The sequence below is a fragment of the Platalea leucorodia genome, assembly GCF_965183815.1.
Source record: "Platalea leucorodia genome assembly, contig: HAP1_HAP1_SCAFFOLD_92, whole genome shotgun sequence".
Lineage (NCBI taxonomy): Eukaryota > Metazoa > Chordata > Aves > Pelecaniformes > Threskiornithidae > Platalea > Platalea leucorodia.
The window spans coordinates 123,233-138,636 of NW_028121435.1; positions in this window are offsets into that span (position 1 = coordinate 123,233).

Here is a 15,404-nt window from a genome sequence, read left to right on the forward strand (position 1 = left end):
TGGTCTCCTTGTTATTCGCCTCATCGTCAGTGCAGGGAATAGAACACAAGTGAAGAGAAGAGAAGGGTTGAGTTGGAAGGGACCTGCAGCGATCCTTCAGGACTCTCTAGCTGAGGTGAAGACGACTAGCAGGAGCAAGGCAAAGGCTGAGAGGGCTGCCGTCCCTTTGAGGAAAGGTATTGAGGGTGAAGGCCAAGGGAGGAGAAAAGCTCTGGAGTGCAAGGAAAAAGATGGTCAAGAAGAGAAAAGGATTTGGGACTTCTTTCCCAGAAGACGACCTCAGCATAAGCAGGGGAGCAGCAAATGTCCCTTGGTGCATGGGTCAGGAACGGCGAGGCCATCCTGCACGTGCTCTCCGTCTCTGCACACTTCACGCCGAGGGAACCAAAAGCCTTGCTTTCACCTCTGGCATCCCCACAACCAAATGAATGCAGATGGGACAAACAGCCTTCACGACGTAGTCTGAATGTCCAGATGTATTTAGCGGGACGCCCAGCAGCTGTGCCCAGGGCATGGCCAGCAAGGGCAGGGACAGCCCCCTGAGCCTCCTGGGCCCAGGGACTGCCTCGGGGCCAGCAGCCCAAAGGCCTTCCTGGGAAGGACGCTGGGCAGAGGGCCGGCGGGCGGGGCTGCGCAGGGGGGGCCCCGTCACCCCCGTGTCACAGTGCCAGCGCCCGGCAACGCAGCAGTCACCATGCCCCGGGGCAGCATAAAAGGGAGCACGCTCCCGCGTCGCGCTGCCATAGCTGGCCTGGGGGCAGCCCCAAGACGGGCGAGAGGAAGTCCTTGAGGAGGCGGTGGAATTACTTGGCGAGGGCTGAGGGAGGAAGGCCGGAGGTGGCTCGACGAGGCTGCTGGAGACGAGAAGAACCCCCAACAGCTGGAGGCTGGTGAGGCTGGCTGGCCTTTTCAGCCGGCTAGCAGTGGCAAGAGCAAGGGAATGCCTTCTTGAGGAGCACTGCAGAGCTCGCCATCCTCGTCCGCTGCGGAGCCAGTGTCAGCAGCCGTGAGGAATGGGATGCAGAGATGTTGGCGGGGGTGCCGGTGCTTTGGAGCAGCCACTGGTGCCTTGCCAGGCACAGGAAGGATGGTTGTCCCGCAGATGGATCAGGCCGGGGGCGTTTTGCCCCTCTGGGAAGGCCCTGAGGTGGCAGCAGGTGGAGGGAGAATCGGGGTTGGGCATCTCCTGGGAGGCGTGAGCAGCCTGCGGGCCGAGGAGGCAGGTCTTGCTCATGTGCTCAGGGAATAGCCCATCGCCTGCGACGCTGGGGTCAGTAAGGAATTTTCCCCCGGGGCAGATTGGCTCTGGTGCCCGGGGTTTTTTTGCCTTCCCCTGCAGCACTGAGCATGAGCACTTGTCAGGGCTCCTCTGGGCCATTTTGGCTGGGTTACTGCCTGTTGCTCATGCACCACAAAGGTGGCCTCTCGTGCCCTGCAGCTGCGGGGAGGAAGGCTTTTTTCCCCCCACGGTGGGCTAGCAAGTGTCCCCGGGGGTTTTTTGCCTTCCTCTGCAGCACTGAGCACGGCCCCTTGCCAGGGCTCCTTTGGGCCGTTTTGGCTAGGTGCCTGCTGCTCCTGCTCCACCAAGGTGGCCCTCGTGCCCCGCAGGCGGGGGGAGGATGCTTTCTAGACTCCCAGGGCGGACGCCCAGGGTTGCCCCCGGGGGTTGCTTCTTCTCCTCCGTAGCATTGAGCGCAGCCCCTTGTCAGGGCTCCTCTGGGCCCTTTGGGCTCAGTTCTTGCCCGCTGCTCTTGCACCTCCGAGGCGCCCCTCGTGCCCTGGCGCTCCCTGGCTCTTTTGCCCGTTGCAGGTTTGGAGCAGGAGCGAGCTCTGCTCTTCCCTTGGCTCCGTTCCCCGAGGTGTTCTTGCTTGTGCAAAACAGCCTGTGCTTGGAAGGGCTGCAGGCTTGCCGCACCATGCGGAGCTGCAGCTTTGCAGCTCTCCCTGCACGCGATCCAAGCGCAGGGCAGGCAGGAGAGCGCTTTTCAGGCCTCCCTGGCCAAGAAGCACAGCGGAGCAAGTTTGGGAAGGCAAAAGGGGTGCTTGTCATCGACACGTGTCCTACTTGTGAAAATAGCCCAGGGCACCACACCCCTCCTCTTCTTGTACTTTTCGGTGTGTGGTCGGTACCCATCCTCCTTCTTCAAGTTCTTCTGCACTGTTGAGAAACGAGGGACTGCTTGGCCTGTCTTCCTGCTGCTCCTTTCTGCGGCTTTCCTTTGCCAGACTGCAGGGGATGCTTTTTCAAACTAAACCGAAGAACACATCAGCCTGCTCCTGGCTGCACATGCGCATTGTGTTAATGCTTGTGAGCATCGGCTCTGAAAGAGATTCAGCAAAATAGCCTAAAAGAGCCTAAACCAAAAGAAGGTCAAATAAAATGATAAAATAATAAAATAACAAAACAAAATAAAAACGCATAAAGCAAGGTAAAATAAAAGAAGATAATCCAACATAAAATAAAATAATAAGAAATAACCCCAAAGAAAATATAATAAAATCAAATACAATAACATCACATGAAAGAAACGAAACTAAACTAACATCAACCAACGGAACAAGACAGAAAATAAAAGAAAGTAAAATAAAGTAAAATCAAATGAAATCCAGTCCTGTTTCTACTTGTATCCTTTTTGATTTGTGTCCTCGAAAGTGTTTCTGGAGCTGCAAACCCCCTGGCATTTCAGGCAACTAGTGGTCTCCTTGTTCTTCGCCTCATCGTCAGTGCAGGGAATAGAACACAAGTGAAGAGAAGAGAAGGGTTGAGTTGGAAGGGACCTGCAGCGATCCTTCAGGACTCTCTAGCTGAGGTGAAGACGACTAGCAGGAGCAAGGCAAAGGCTGAGAGGGCTGCCGTCCCTTTGAGGAAAGGTATTGAGGGTGAAGGCCAAGGGAGGAGAAAAGCTCTGGAGTGCAAGGAAAAAGATGGTCAAGAAGAGAAAAGGATTTGGGACTTCTTTCCCAGAAGAAGACCTCAGCATAAGCAGGGGAGTAGCAAATGTCCCTTGGTGCATGGGTCAGGAACGGCGAGGCCATCCTGCACGTGCTCTCCGTCTCTGCACACTTCATGCCGAGGGAACCAAAAGCCTTGCTTTCACCTCTGGCATGCCCACAACCAAATGAATGTAGATGGGACAAACAGCCTTCACGACGTAGTCTGAATGTCCAGATGTATTTAGCGGGACGCCCAGCAGCTGTGCCCAGGGCATGGCCAGCAAGGGCAGGGACAGCCCCCTGAGCCTCCTGGGCCCAGGGACTGCCTCGGGGCCAGCAGCCCAAAAGCCTTCCTGGGAAGGACGCTGGGCAGAGGGCCGGCGGGCGGGGCTGCGCAGGGGGGGCCCCGTCACCCCCGTGTCACAGTGCCAGCGCCCGGCAACGCAGCAGTCACCATGCCCCGGGGCAGCATAAAAGGGAGCACGCTCCCGCGTCGCGCTGCCATAGCTGGCCTGGGGGCAGCCCCAAGACGGGCGAGAGGAAGTCCTTGAGGAGGCGGTGGAATTACTTGGCGAGGGCTGAGGGAGGAAGGCCGGAGGTGGCTCGACGAGGCTGCTGGAGACGAGAAGAACCCCCAACAGCTGGAGGTTGGTGAGGCTGGCTGGCCTTTTCAGCTGGCTAGCAGTGGCAAGAGCAAGGGAATGCCTTCTTGAGGAGCACTGCAGAGCTCGCCATCCTCATCCCCTGCGGAGCCAGTGTCAGCAGCCGTGAGGAATGGGATGCAGAGATGTTGGCGGGGGTGCCGGTGCTTTGGAGCAGCCACTGGTGCCTTGCCAGGCACAGGAAGGATGGTTGTCCCGCAGATGGATCAGGCCGGGGGCGTTTTGCCCCTCTGGGAAGGCCCTGAGGTGGCAGCAGGTGGAGGGAGGATCGGGGTTGGGCATCTCCTGGGAGGCGTGAGCAGCCTGCGGGCCGAGGAGGCAGGTCTTGCTCATGTGCTCAGGGAATAGCCCATCGCCTGCGACGCTGGGGTCAGTAAGGAATTTTCCCCCGGGGCAGATTGGCTCTGGTGCCCGGGGTTTTTTTGCCTTCCCCTGCAGTACTGAGCATGAGCACTTGTCAGGGCTCCTCTGGGCCATTTTGGCTGGGTTACTGCCTGTTGCTCATGCACCACAAAGCTGGCCTCTCGTGCCCTGCAGCTGTGGGGAGGAAGGCTTTTTTCCCCCCACGGTGGGCTAGCAAGTGTCCCCGGGGGTTTTTTGCCTTCCTCTGCAGCACTGAGCACGGCCCCTTGCCAGGGCTCCTTTGGGCCGTTTTGGCTAGGTGCCTGCTGCTCCTGCTCCACCAAGGTGGCCCTCGTGCCCCGCAGGCGGGGGGAGGACGCTTTCTAGACTCCCAGGGCGGACGCCCAGGGTTGCCCCCGGGGGTTGCTTCTTCTCCTCCGTAGCATTGAGCGCAGCCCCTTGTCAGGGCTCCTCTGGGCCCTTTGGGCTCAGTTCTTGCCCGCTGCTCTTGCACCTCCGAGGCGCCCCTCGTGCCCTGGCGCTCCCTGGCTCTTTTGCCCGTTGCAGGTTTGGAGCAGGAGCGAGCTCTGCTCTTCCCTTGGCTCCGTTCCCCGAGGTGTTCTTGCTTGTGCAAAACAGCCTGTGCTTGGAAGGGCTGCAGGCTTGCCGCACCATGCGGAGCTGCAGCTTTGCAGCTCTCCCTGCACGCGATCCAAGCGCAGGGCAGGCAGGAGAGCGCTTTTCAGGCCTCCCTGGCCAAGAAGCACAGCGGAGCAAGTTTTGGAAGGCAAAAGGGGTGCTTGTCATCGACACGTGTCCTACTTGTGAAAATAGCCCCGGGCACCACACCCCTCCTCTTCTTGTACTTTTCGGTGTGTGGTCGGTACCCATCCTCCTTCTTCAAGTTCTTCTGCACTGTTGAGAAACGAGGGACTGCTTGGCCTGTCTTCCTGCTGCTCCTTTCTGCGGCTTTCCTTTGCCAGACTGCAAGGGATGCTTTTTCAAACTAAACCGAAGAACACATCAGCCTGCTCCTGGCTGCACATGCGCATTGTGTTAATGCTTGTGAGCATCGGCTCTGAAAGAGATTCAGCAAAATAGCCTAAAAGAGCCTAAACCAAAAGAAGGTCAAATAAAATGATAAAATAATAAAATAACAAAACAAAATAAAAACGCATAAAGCAAGGTAAAATAAAAGAAGATAATCCAACATAAAATAAAATAATAAGAAATAACCCCAAAGAAAATATAATAAAATCAAATACAATAACATCACATGAAAGAAACGAAACTAAACTAACATCAACCAATGGAACAAGACAGAAAATAAAAGAAAGTAAAATAAAGTAAAATCAAATGAAATCCAATCCTGTTTCTACTTGTATCCTTTTTGATTTGTGTCCTCGAAAGTGTTTCTGGAGCTGCAAACCCCCTGGCATTTCAGGCAACTAGTGGTCTCCTTGTTCTTCGCCTCATCGTCAGTGCAGGGAATAGAACACAAGTGAAGAGAAGAGAAGGGTTGAGTTGGAAGGGACCTGCAGCGATCCTTCAGGACTCTCTAGCTGAGGTGAAGACGACTAGCAGGAGCAAGGCAAAGGCTGAGAGGGCTGCCGTCCCTTTGAGGAAAGGTATTGAGGGTGAAGGCCAAGGGAGGAGAAAAGCTCTGGAGGGCAAGGAAAAAGATGGTCAAGAAGAGAAAAGGATTTGGGACTTCTTTCCCAGAAGAAGACCTCAGCATAAGCAGGGGAGTAGCAAATGTCCCTTGGTGCATGGGTCAGGAACGGCGAGGCCATCCTGCACGTGCTCTCCGTCTCTGCACACTTCATGCCGAGGGAACCAAAAGCCTTGCTTTCACCTCTGGCATGCCCACAACCAAATGAATGTAGATGGGACAAACAGCCTTCACGACGTAGTCTGAATGTCCAGATGTATTTAGCGGGACGCCCAGCAGCTGTGCCCAGGGCATGGCCAGCAAGGGCAGGGACAGCCCCCTGAGCCTCCTGGGCCCAGGGACTGCCTCGGGGCCAGCAGCCCAAAGGCCTTCCTGGGAAGGACGCTGGGCAGAGGGCCGGCGGGCGGGGCTGCGCAGGGGGGGCCCCGTCACCCCCGTGTCACAGTGCCAGCGCCCGGCAACGCAGCAGTCACCATGCCCCGGGGCAGCATAAAAGGGAGCACGCTCCCGCGTCGCGCTGCCATAGCTGGCCTGGGGGCAGCCCCAAGACGGGCGAGAGGAAGTCCTTGAGGAGGCGGTGGAATTACTTGGCGAGGGCTGAGGGAGGAAGGCCGGAGGTGGCTCGACGAGGCTGCTGGAGACGAGAAGAACCCCCAACAGCTGGAGGTTGGTGAGGCTGGCTGGCCTTTTCAGCCGGCTAGCAGTGGCAAGAGCAAGGGAATGCCTTCTTGAGGAGCACTGCAGAGCTCGCCATCCTCATCCCCTGCGGAGCCAGTGGCAGCAGCCGTGAGGAATGGGATGCAGAGATGTTGGCGGGGGTGCCGGTGCTTTGGAGCAGCCACTGGTGCCTTGCCAGGCACAGGAAGGATGGTTGTCCCGCAGATGGATCAGGCCGGGGGCGTTTTGCCCCTCTGGGAAGGCCCTGAGGTGGCAGCAGGTGGAGGGAGGATCGGGGTTGGGCATCTCCTGGGAGGCGTGAGCAGCCTGCGGGCCGAGGAGGCAGGTCTTGCTCATGTGCTCAGGGAATAGCCCATCGCCTGCGACGCTGGGGTCAGTAAGGAATTTTCCCCCGGGGCAGATTGGCTCTGGTGCCCGGGGTTTTTTTGCCTTCCCCTGCAGTACTGAGCATGAGCACTTGTCAGGGCTCCTCTGGGCCATTTTGGCTGGGTTACTGCCTGTTGCTCATGCACCACAAAGGTGGCCTCTCGTGCCCTGCAGCTGTGGGGAGGAAGGCTTTTTTCCCCCCACGGTGGGCTAGCAAGTGTCCCCGGGGGTTTTTTGCCTTCCTCTGCAGCACTGAGCACGGCCCCTTGCCAGGGCTCCTTTGGGCTGTTTTGGCTAGGTGCCTGCTGCTCCTGCTCCACCATTGTGGCCCTCGTGCCCCGCAGGCGGGGGGAGGACGCTTTCTAGACTCCCAGGGCGGACGCCCAGGGTTGCCCCCGGGGGTTGCTTCTTCTCCTCCGTAGCATTGAGCGCAGCCCCTTGTCAGGGCTCCTCTGGGCCCTTTGGGCTCAGTTCTTGCCCGCTGCTCTTGCACCTCCGAGGCGCCCCTCGTGCCCTGGCGCTCCCTGGCTCTTTTGCCCGTTGCAGGTTTGGAGCAGGAGCGAGCTCTGCTCTTCCCTTGGCTCCGTTCCCCGAGGTGTTCTTGCTTGTGCAAAACAGCCTGTGCTTGGAAGGGCTGCAGGCTTGCCGCACCATGCGGAGCTGCAGCTTTGCAGCTCTCCCTGCACGCGATCCAAGCGCAGGGCAGGCAGGAGAGCGCTTTTCAGGCCTCCCTGGCCAAGAAGCACAGCGGAGCAAGTTTTGGAAGGCAAAAGGGGTGCTTGTCATCGACACGTGTCCTACTTGTGAAAATAGCCCCGGGCACCACACCCCTCCTCTTCTTGTACTTTTCGGTGTGTGGTCGGTACCCATCCTCCTTCTTCAAGTTCTTCTGCACTGTTGAGAAACGAGGGACTGCTTGGCCTGTCTTCCTGCTGCTCCTTTCTGCGGCTTTCCTTTGCCAGACTGCAAGGGATGCTTTTTCAAACGAAACCGAAGAACACATCAGCCTGCTCCTGGCTGCACATGCGCATTGTGTTAATGCTTGTGAGCATCGGCTCTGAAAGAGATTCAGCAAAATAGCCTAAAAGAGCCTAAACCAAAAGAAGGTCAAATAAAATGATAAAATAATAAAATAACAAAACAAAATAAAAACGCATAAAGCAAGGTAAAATAAAAGAAGATAATCCAACATAAAATAAAATAATAAGAAATAACCCCAAAGAAAATATAATAAAATCAAATACAATAACATCACATGAAAGAAACGAAACTAAACTAACATCAACCAACGGAACAAGACAGAAAATAAAAGAAAGTAAAATAAAGTAAAATCAAATGAAATCCAATCCTGTTTCTACTTGTATCCTTTTTGATTTGTGTCCTCGAAAGTGTTTCTGGAGCTGCAAACCCCCTGGCATTTCAGGCAACTAGTGGTCTCCTTGTTCTTCGCCTCATCGTCAGTGCAGGGAATAGAACACAAGTGAAGAGAAGAGAAGGGTTGAGTTGGAAGGGACCTGCAGCGATCCTTCAGGACTCTCTAGCTGAGGTGAAGACGACTAGCAGGAGCAAGGCAAAGGCTGAGAGGGCTGCCGTCCCTTTGAGGAAAGGTATTGAGGGTGAAGGCCAAGGGAGGAGAAAAGCTCTGGAGTGCAAGGAAAAAGATGGTCAAGAAGAGAAAAGGATTTGGGACTTCTTTCCCAGAAGAAGACCTCAGCATAAGCAGGGGAGTAGCAAATGTCCCTTGGTGCATGGGTCAGGAACGGCGAGGCCATCCTGCACGTGCTCTCCGTCTCTGCACACTTCATGCCGAGGGAACCAAAAGCCTTGCTTTCACCTCTGGCATGCCCACAACCAAATGAATGTAGATGGGACAAACAGCCTTCACGACGTAGTCTGAATGTCCAGATGTATTTAGCGGGACGCCCAGCAGCTGTGCCCAGGGCATGGCCAGCAAGGGCAGGGACAGCCCCCTGAGCCTCCTGGGCCCAGGGACTGCCTCGGGGCCAGCAGCCCAAAGGCCTTCCTGGGAAGGACGCTGGGCAGAGGGCCGGCGGGCGGGGCTGCGCAGGGGGGGCCCCGTCACCCCCGTGTCACAGTGCCAGCGCCCGGCAACGCAGCAGTCACCATGCCCCGGGGCAGCATAAAAGGGAGCACGCTCCCGCGTCGCGCTGCCATAGCTGGCCTGGGGGCAGCCCCAAGACGGGCGAGAGGAAGTCCTTGAGGAGGCGGTGGAATTACTTGGCGAGGGCTGAGGGAGGAAGGCCGGAGGTGGCTCGACGAGGCTGCTGGAGACGAGAAGAACCCCCAACAGCTGGAGGTTGGTGAGGCTGGCTGGCCTTTTCAGCTGGCTAGCAGTGGCAAGAGCAAGGGAATGCCTTCTTGAGGAGCACTGCAGAGCTCGCCATCCTCATCCCCTGCGGAGCCAGTGGCAGCAGCCGTGAGGAATGGGATGCAGAGATGTTGGCGGGGGTGCCGGTGCTTTGGAGCAGCCACTGGTGCCTTGCCAGGCACAGGAAGGATGGTTGTCCCGCAGATGGATCAGGCCGGGGGCGTTTTGCCCCTCTGGGAAGGCCCTGAGGTGGCAGCAGGTGGAGGGAGGATCGGGGTTGGGCATCTCCTGGGAGGCGTGAGCAGCCTGCGGGCCGAGGAGGCAGGTCTTGCTCATGTGCTCAGGGAATAGCCCATCGCCTGCGACGCTGGGGTCAGTAAGGAATTTTCCCCCGGGGCAGATTGGCTCTGGTGCCCGGGGTTTTTTTGCCTTCCCCTGCAGTACTGAGCATGAGCACTTGTCAGGGCTCCTCTGGGCCATTTTGGCTGGGTTACTGCCTGTTGCTCATGCACCACAAAGGTGGCCTCTCGTGCCCTGCAGCTGTGGGGAGGAAGGCTTTTTTCCCCCCACGGTGGGCTAGCAAGTGTCCCCGGGGGTTTTTTGCCTTCCTCTGCAGCACTGAGCACGGCCCCTTGCCAGGGCTCCTTTGGGCTGTTTTGGCTAGGTGCCTGCTGCTCCTGCTCCACCAAGGTGGCCCTCGTGCCCCGCAGGCGGGGGGAGGACGCTTTCTAGACTCCCAGGGCGGACGCCCAGGGTTGCCCCCGGGGGTTGCTTCTTCTCCTCCGTAGCATTGAGCGCAGCCCCTTGTCAGGGCTCCTCTGGGCCCTTTGGGCTCAGTTCTTGCCCGCTGCTCTTGCACCTCCGAGGCGCCCCTCGTGCCCTGGCGCTCCCTGGCTCTTTTGCCCGTTGCAGGTTTGGAGCAGGAGCGAGCTCTGCTCTTCCCTTGGCTCCGTTCCCCGAGGTGTTCTTGCTTGTGCAAAACAGCCTGTGCTTGGAAGGGCTGCAGGCTTGCCGCACCATGCGGAGCTGCAGCTTTGCAGCTCTCCCTGCACGCGATCCAAGCGCAGGGCAGGCAGGAGAGCGCTTTTCAGGCCTCCCTGGCCAAGAAGCACAGCGGAGCAAGTTTGGGAAGGCAAAAGGGGTGCTTGTCATCGACACGTGTCCTACTTGTGAAAATAGCCCCGGGCACCACACCCCTCCTCTTCTTGTACTTTTCGGTGTGTGGTCGGTACCCATCCTCCTTCTTCAAGTTCTTCTGCACTGTTGAGAAACGAGGGACTGCTTGGCCTGTCTTCCTGCTGCTCCTTTCTCTGGCTTTCCTTTGCCAGACTGCAAGGGATGCTTTTTCAAACTAAACCGAAGAACACATCAGCCTGCTCCTGGCTGCACATGCGCATTGTGTTAATGCTTGTGAGCATCGGCTCTGAAAGAGATTCAGCAAAATAGCCTAAAAGAGCCTAAACCAAAAGAAGGTCAAATAAAATGATAAAATAATAAAATAACAAAACAAAATAAAAACGCATAAAGCAAGGTAAAATAAAAGAAGATAATCCAACATAAAATAAAATAATAAGAAATAACCCCAAAGAAAATATAATAAAATCAAATACAATAACATCACATGAAAGAAACGAAACTAAACTAACATCAACCAACGGAACAAGACAGAAAATAAAAGAAAGTAAAATAAAGTAAAATCAAATGAAATCCAATCCTGTTTCTACTTGTATCCTTTTTGATTTGTGTCCTCGAAAGTGTTTCTGGAGCTGCAAACCCCCTGGCATTTCAGGCAACTAGTGGTCTCCTTGTTATTCGCCTCATCGTCAGTGCAGGGAATAGAACACAAGTGAAGAGAAGAGAAGGGTTGAGTTGGAAGGGACCTGCAGCGATCCTTCAGGACTCTCTAGCTGAGGTGAAGACGACTAGCAGGAGCAAGGCAAAGGCTGAGAGGGCTGCCGTCCCTTTGAGGAAAGGTATTGAGGGTGAAGGCCAAGGGAGGAGAAAAGCTCTGGAGGGCAAGGAAAAAGATGGTCAAGAAGAGAAAAGGATTTGGGACTTCTTTCCCAGAAGAAGACCTCAGCATAAGCAGGGGAGTAGCAAATGTCCCTTGGTGCATGGGTCAGGAACGGCGAGGCCATCCTGCACGTGCTCTCCGTCTCTGCACAGTTCACGCCGAGGGAACCAAAAGCCTTGCTTTCACCTCTGGCATGCCCACAACCAAATGAATGTAGATGGGACAAACAGCCTTCACGACGTAGTCTGAATGTCCAGATGTATTTAGCGGGACGCCCAGCAGCTGTGCCCAGGGCATGGCCAGCAAGGGCAGGGACAGCCCCCTGAGCCTCCTGGGCCCAGGGACTGCCTCGGGGCCAGCAGCCCAAAGGCCTTCCTGGGAAGGACGCTGGGCAGAGGGCCGGCGGGCGGGGCTGCGCAGGGGGGGCCCCGTCACCCCCGTGTCACAGTGCCAGCGCCCGGCAACGCAGCAGTCACCATGCCCCGGGGCAGCATAAAAGGGAGCACGCTCCCGCGTCGCGCTGCCATAGCTGGCCTGGGGGCAGCCCCAAGACGGGCGAGAGGAAGTCCTTGAGGAGGCGGTGGAATTACTTGGCGAGGGCTGAGGGAGGAAGGCCGGAGGTGGCTCGACGAGGCTGCTGGAGACGAGAAGAACCCCCAACAGCTGGAGGTTGGTGAGGCTGGCTGGCCTTTTCAGCCGGCTAGCAGTGGCAAGAGCAAGGGAATGCCTTCTTGAGGAGCACTGCAGAGCTCGCCATCCTCGTCCCCTGCGGAGCCAGTGTCAGCAGCCGTGAGGAATGGGATGCAGAGATGTTGGCGGGGGTGCCGGTGCTTTGGAGCAGCCACTGGTGCCTTGCCAGGCACAGGAAGGATGGTTGTCCCGCAGATGGATCAGGCCGGGGGCGTTTTGCCCCTCTGGGAAGGCCCTGAGGTGGCAGCAGGTGGAGGGAGGATCGGGGTTGGGCATCTCCTGGGAGGCGTGAGCAGCCTGCGGGCCGAGGAGGCAGGTCTTGCTCATGTGCTCAGGGAATAGCCCATCGCCTGCGACGCTGGGGTCAGTAAGGAATTTTCCCCCGGGGCAGATTGGCTCTGGTGCCTGGGGTTTTTTTGCCTTCCCCTGCAGTACTGAGCATGAGCACTTGTCAGGGCTCCTCTGGGCCATTTTGGCTGGGTTACTGCCTGTTGCTCATGCACCACAAAGGTGGCCTCTCGTGCCCTGCAGCTGTGGGGAGGAAGGCTTTTTTCCCCCCACGGTGGGCTAGCAAGTGTCCCCGGGGGTTTTTTGCCTTCCTCTGCAGCACTGAGCACGGCCCCTTGCCAGGGCTCCTTTGGGCTGTTTTGGCTAGGTGCCTGCTGCTCCTGCTCCACCAAGGTGGCCCTCGTGCCCCGCAGGCGGGGGGAGGACGCTTTCTAGACTCCCAGGGCGGACGCCCAGGGTTGCCCCCGGGGGTTGCTTCTTCTCCTCCGTAGCATTGAGCGCAGCCCCTTGTCAGGGCTCCTCTGGGCCCTTTGGGCTCAGTTCTTGCCCGCTGCTCTTGCACCTCCGAGGCGCCCCTCGTGCCCTGGCGCTCCCTGGCTCTTTTGCCCGTTGCAGGTTTGGAGCAGGAGCGAGCTCTGCTCTTCCCTTGGCTCCGTTCCCCGAGGTGTTCTTGCTTGTGCAAAACAGCCTGTGCTTGGAAGGGCTGCAGGCTTGCCGCACCATGCGGAGCTGCAGCTTTGCAGCTCTCCCTGCACGCGATCCAAGCGCAGGGCAGGCAGGAGAGCGCTTTTCAGGCCTCCCTGGCCAAGAAGCACAGCGGAGCAAGTTTGGGAAGGCAAAAGGGGTGCTTGTCATCGACACGTGTCCTACTTGTGAAAATAGCCCCGGGCACCACACCCCTCCTCTTCTTGTACTTTTCGGTGTGTGGTCGGTCCCCATCCTCCTTCTTCAAGTTCTTCTGCACTGTTGAGAAACGAGGGACTGCTTGGCCTGTCTTCCTGCTGCTCCTTTCTGCGGCTTTCCTTTGCCAGACTGCAAGGGATGCTTTTTCAAACTAAACCGAAGAACACATCAGCCTGCTCCTGGCTGCACATGCGCATTGTGTTAATGCTTGTGAGCATCGGCTCTGAAAGAGATTCAGCAAAATAGCCTAAAAGAGCCTAAACCAAAAGAAGGTCAAATAAAATGATAAAATAATAAAATAACAAAACAAAATAAAAACGCATAAAGCAAGGTAAAATAAAAGAAGATAATCCAACATAAAATAAAATAATAAGAAATAACCCCAAAGAAAATATAATAAAATCAAATACAATAACATCACATGAAAGAAACGAAACTAAACTAACATCAACCAACGGAACAAGACAGAAAATAAAAGAAAGTAAAATAAAGTAAAATCAAATGAAATCCAATCCTGTTTCTACTTGTATCCTTTTTGATTTGTGTCCTCGAAAGTGTTTCTGGAGCTGCAAACCCCCTGGCATTTCAGGCAACTAGTGGTCTCCTTGTTATTCGCCTCATCGTCAGTGCAGGGAATAGAACACAAGTGAAGAGAAGAGAAGGGTTGAGTTGGAAGGGACCTGCAGCGATCCTTCAGGACTCTCTAGCTGAGGTGAAGACGACTAGCAGGAGCAAGGCAAAGGCTGAGAGGGCTGCCGTCCCTTTGAGGAAAGGTATTGAGGGTGAAGGCCAAGGGAGGAGAAAAGCTCTGGAGGGCAAGGAAAAAGATGGTCAAGAAGAGAAAAGGATTTGGGACTTCTTTCCCAGAAGAAGACCTCAGCATAAGCAGGGGAGTAGCAAATGTCCCTTGGTGCATGGGTCAGGAACGGCGAGGCCATCCTGCACGTGCTCTCCGTCTCTGCACAGTTCACGCCGAGGGAACCCAAAGCCTTGCTTTCACCTCTGGCATGCCCACAACCAAATGAATGTAGATGGGACAAACAGCCTTCACGACGTAGTCTGAATGTCCAGATGTATTTAGCGGGACGCCCAGCAGCTGTGCCCAGGGCATGGCCAGCAAGGGCAGGGACAGCCCCCTGAGCCTCCTGGGCCCAGGGACTGCCTCGGGGCCAGCAGCCCAAAGGCCTTCCTGGGAAGGACGCTGGGCAGAGGGCCGGCGGGCGGGGCTGCGCAGGGGGGGCCCCGTCACCCCCGTGTCACAGTGCCAGCGCCCGGCAACGCAGCAGTCACCATGCCCCGGGGCAGCATAAAAGGGAGCACGCTCCCGCGTCGCGCTGCCATAGCTGGCCTGGGGGCAGCCCCAAGACGGGCGAGAGGAAGTCCTTGAGGAGGCGGTGGAATTACTTGGCGAGGGCTGAGGGAGGAAGGCCGGAGGTGGCTCGACGAGGCTGCTGGAGACGAGAAGAACCCCCAACAGCTGGAGGTTGGTGAGGCTGGCTGGCCTTTTCAGCTGGCTAGCAGTGGCAAGAGCAAGGGAATGCCTTCTTGAGGAGCACTGCAGAGCTCGCCATCCTCATCCCCTGCGGAGCCAGTGTCAGCAGCCGTGAGGAATGGGATGCAGAGATGTTGGCGGGGGTGCCGGTGCTTTGGAGCAGCCACTGGTGCCTTGCCAGGCACAGGAAGGATGGTTGTCCCGCAGATGGATCAGGCCGGGGGCGTTTTGCCCCTCTGGGAAGGCCCTGAGGTGGCAGCAGGTGGAGGGAGGATCGGGGTTGGGCATCTCCTGGGAGGCGTGAGCAGCCTGCGGGCCGAGGAGGCAGGTGTTGCTCATGTGCTCAGGGAATAGCCCATCGCCTGCGACGCTGGGGTCAGTAAGGAATTTTCCCCCGGGGCAGATTGGCTCTGGTGCCCGGGGTTTTTTTGCCTTCCCCTGCAGTACTGAGCATGAGCACTTGTCAGGGCTCCTCTGGGCCATTTTGGCTGGGTTACTGCCTGTTGCTCATGCACCACAAAGGTGGCCTCTCGTGCCCTGCAGCTGTGGGGAGGAAGGCTTTTTTCCCCCCACGGTGGGCTAGCAAGTGTCCCCGGGGGTTTTTTGCCTTCCTCTGCAGCACTGAGCACGGCCCCTTGCCAGGGCTCCTTTGGGCTGTTTTGGCTAGGTGCCTGCTGCTCCTGCTCCACCAAGGTGGCCCTCGTGCCCCGCAGGCGGGGGGAGGACGCTTTCTAGACTCCCAGGGCGGACGCCCAGGGTTGCCCCCGGGGGTTGCTTCTTCTCCTCCGTAGCATTGAGCGCAGCCCCTTGTCAGGGCTCCTCTGGGCCCTTTGGGCTCAGTTCTTGCCCGCTGCTCTTGCACCTCCGAGGCGCCCCTCGTGCCCTGGCGCTCCCTGGCTCTTTTGCCCGTTGCAGGTTTGGAGCAGGAGCGAGCTCTGCTCTTCCCTTGGCTCCGTTCCCCGAGGTGTTCTTGCTTGTGCAAAACAGCCTGTGCTTGGAAGGGCTGCAGGCTTGCCGCACCATGCGGAGCTGCA